This window comes from Phytophthora infestans, genomic scaffold (genome assembly GCF_000142945.1).
Source record: "Phytophthora infestans T30-4 supercont1.369 genomic scaffold, whole genome shotgun sequence".
NCBI lineage: Eukaryota > Oomycota > Peronosporomycetes > Peronosporales > Peronosporaceae > Phytophthora > Phytophthora infestans.
The window spans coordinates 48,832-53,171 of NW_003303390.1; positions in this window are offsets into that span (position 1 = coordinate 48,832).

Consider the following 4,340-nt stretch of genomic DNA (forward strand, 5'->3'; position numbering starts at 1 on the left):
GGTGTTTTATTAATAATACATGTTTATATACTTCGCTTTTTTTGCACGGTTTTGGCCCTCACAGCTGACGGATTAGGATCGACTTAATTGGTTGACCAAACATTCTTTTTCCAACCCTAATATTAGATAACTTTTTTACGATACAGCGATACAGGCCGAAACATGATTCGATCTTTTCTTCGCGGTCGATTGTACATTCTACGGTATTGATCTCTGTTTGAGTAGGATCATTGAATACCCAAGGACCCAATGTAACTGAGCGTCCAGACGAAGGTCCACTCTTTGTCTATGTGGGTCACTTAGTGTCACCAAAGAGAGTGCTAAGCGATGTGCTGTGGCGGTCTCGCGAAAAGTGTCCCGAAATGTCGTCACCGGTTGTTGTATGGCGCGCGCACTTGAAGTGCATCGCCACTGCAGCCCGTAGTGACAATCTTCCAACGGGCCAATCAGCGGCAAAATTAAAAAAAAAAAACGTTTTATTCGACGATTTGTTTCTAAAACGTCCAGCAAAACGCCCTTTTTCTCCTCTCAAATGTAGTACCCACTCGTACTAGCTTTCGCCATTTGGGAAGTCCAAACTTCCCGTCGACTGGTTCGGCTCTCGTCGTTCCGCTTCTTTTAGCGCAGCGATATGACAAGCAGAATCCCCATGCAGGATCAAGGGGAGAGAGCCTACGTACACAGTCTGGAGGCGATGAGTCAGCATTTTGTGCAGAGTCTTACAGAATCACGCACAGTCTTACACTGTCCGGTGTCCTTTCTGGTGGATAGCCTCACCATGTGTTGGATAGCACAACCATGTGAACGTCAGAATTCACTCCAGAGACGAAGCTCTTTGCCAGCCGGCACTCAGGTTTCTCTTCATAGACGACGAGGACAGAGCAATAGAGCGTACGGCACGACCAGAAAGGCGCGAGCGCGTGCCTAAAAAAACTCGATCTCGTCAAATTGGCAAAGACTTAGGCAAATACAACACAGATCTCCAACGCGGTGATTTTCACGAAGTACGTACACGGCCAACTTGCCTTCATGTTCTTGCATTAGCGTAGTGCTCAACGCCCATTCATTCGCAAAGAGCATGACGTGAACTTCTTTCGACCGATCGAAGTGCCTGAGGATGGGTGAATAAAATCACAGTAGTCAGACTTAGCAGCAATTACACAAATGCGGAACCTGAGCTTACATTGAGCTTAATATATGGCTAATGAATAGTGGACCCTGAGCTTACATTGAGCTTAATATATGGCTAATGAAACGGTATCGGAAGTACTGCATCGCTATGGTAGATTCTGACGCCGATTCGGACCCCACTACAGCGACGTCTAGCAAAAGCATCTCGAAAAACATGATCACGAAGACGCCACAGTTGTAGGAATCGACCTGCGTCATCCATTCGAGTTGCTTGAACCTGTACCGCTTTGGGGACGGGGGCTGTGGTAACAGCGGCACCCAGTCGGCATACAGATACTTTCGAAGGGCCTCGTATCTGTCTCCAGTGCGTTGCGGGTCAAACACAGTGATCATGAGGTCGTTGAAATTTACCGCTACTGCACACCAGTGTTCATTTCGGTACAGGATCACGGCAAATAGCCATAATGGTTTTCCTCGATCGTCGTATACAGTACTACGAGCGTCCTCACTCCACAGCTTTATCTGCTCCGCTGCAGCACGAATCTGGTGCCAAACTTCTGATTGGGATACTTCCTCTCGATCAAACTCAGGATACCTTATCAAGTAGGACGGAACAGCAAAAATGTCATGGTCTCCACCATAGCGTTTAACCAGCGACTTTAGAGCCAAGTCCATACACGATAGTTCTACTGAACAGTGACCGCGTAGAGTGGTCACCCAAAAATCGTCGCCAAAAACGTCGATACCCTCGAGACGATTCTCCAATTCATCGGGCAAAAGTAAACCGTTCCTCCAGCTATCATCGGGATTCCACCCCGTCAAGTCTACGTTGTGCATCCACTTAATGGTTTCTCGGACCTCCCCAACTCGCAAATAGTTTCCAGCTCGGGAGCCCGTACACTTTCTTGGGAGGGGACGTCTGGCGAGTTGTCCTCGCCAAGATGCGTGCTGACAGAGGCAGTGTAACGGGGTACGTAGCACTAAGTGTACCCTGGTTACATGAAGTGTGACACTTCACACTTCAGGAGTATGACATGTCATACTCCGGGATATTTGGTACAAGGTACCAAGGTCATTCAAAACCAACCATTGGTTAAATGACATTGCATTTCTATAGGTAACTGATAGTTTGTATTAACCTCAAACTTAACCTACCTATAAATATACTCAGTTTACAATCTACCTTATTTAGGTCACTTCGCTCTCTTTAATTAAAGAGGGGACCTGTGAACTGCCGTTCACTGAGAGTTTGTATACTCTCGGAAGATAACTTCCTCTAGCGCAAGGTGCTGTGTGAGCCCCGTCACACTTGGTAGCACTCGTAGTCAATCCACGCCACCGCGGGTAGACTACCTGAACCTCTCCGAGGTTCGTTGCCATGGATAGGAACGACTTCTCCCATATGAACGACTCTCAGTTCGAGTCGGTTCGGAAGATGGCAGGCATCTTCGGGATGGAGGCCCTGCAGAGCCTGGTGGTATCAACACCGGCTGAGCAGCTCGAGCGCGTCAATGCATTCGACGCGTACGAGCAGGGCCTCATCGCGCATGTGCGGGAGAACCTGCAGGCTCCGGCGGCGGAAGCAAACCCGCCTCACCCGAAGCCAATACGGCTGAAGGTAAAGCCGTATGAAGGGAAGGAAGGCGAGAACCTTCACTTCTGGGTCCGAGAAGTAGAGCTCGCGATGGACGCGGCTCTGATCTCGACCGAGCAACTGCGTGTTGCTTTTGCACTCTCCAACCTTAGCGGTCGTGCTAAGCGTTGGGTGTACACTCGGGAAGCGACATCCCCTGGATGTTTCACATCCTGGGCTCAGCTGTGCGAACAGCTCCGAGCCGCGTTCCTCCCGGCGAACTACGAGTACCGCCAGCGTTCGCGCTTCTTCGCGTGTAAACAAGGAAGACGCGAACTGCACGAGTATGTGCAAGAGATACGGGAGCTCACGGCGTCCCTAGTGGGAAACCCACTCAATGAACACATCAAGATGACTGTGTTCATGGACGGCCTTCGAGTGGGCCCCGCACGCACTCAGCTGTTCCGGGTGCAGGCAAACACCCTTGAAGAGGCGATTCAAGTGGCTCTTCAAGAAGAATACAGCCATCGCCAGGCGCGTACGCCGGCCTCAGCGTGGCCTGGGAGTTCCTTGTCGGCTCCCGGTCGAACAAGCCCCAACGGACCAGTTCCCATGGAACTCGGGTCCGCCGAACAGCGTGACATCCGCTGCTTCGGCTGTGGGAAGATGGGCCACTTCAAGCGCGACTGTCCCGCGGAAAGACTCCGCAGACGGTCCTTCCCCAAGCCCGTCCTCAAGGGTCGCTGGCAGAAGCCAGGATCCCGGGGACAGGGGAACGCAGGGAACCAGTAGGGGCGGGGCGCCCTACTGGGGAAGAACTAAGTCTTCGTGATGGGTGCGCGGGTGGCGTGTACCACGGGGACTTAGCCCCTGAGAGTCTTCGCACTCTCGAATCGGCGAAGAGCAGCGGCGGGTTGCTCGTAGTACACGGATGTGTACGGGGGTACGATCACCCCTTTAGAATCTTGATTGACTCTGGGGCGTCGAAGAATTTCGCACGCCGCCAGACGGTTGCTCGTAACAGCAACAAGTTGTCCGAAGCTTTGCGAGAAAGCAAGGGCAACGGGACGGTGTCAGTGCGACTGGCCGACGGGAAGGTCGTCACTGTCCCCAACGTCCAAGTGGATCTGGCTGTCAAGTTTGAAGACTTTGACAGCCTCGAACAGTTCACTGTTCTCGATATGGATCCATATGATATGATCCTGGGCATGCCCTGGCTTGAGAAGCACGAGCCCTGGATCGACTGGCGAGGCAAGGCAATCGGTGCCAGCCGCCCTGCGCAGTCCGACAGAGCATTGGTGAGTCATGTTCCCACCTCTGTCAGGACCCGGGGCGCCCGCGAGGGCTGCCAGGGTACCAAAGCATCCGGCAGATGCTTGGGAGTCGTCGACGTATATGACGACTCCGAGGATGTTTTGATGGTGGCCGCGCCCAGAAGAGGCGCCGGCCAAGTGGGTAACTTAGGTCCACAGGCGGGTAACTTAGTTCCGCAGACAGCTGCAGCTGTCATGAACACTGAGAACAGCGTGTTCAGAGTGGGTAACAGAGTTCCACTCACGGTCGCCCAGACCATAACTGAAGAGGAAGACGTCGGATACGCTTCCTGTGTGGGTAACACAGTGCCACACGCGGTCGC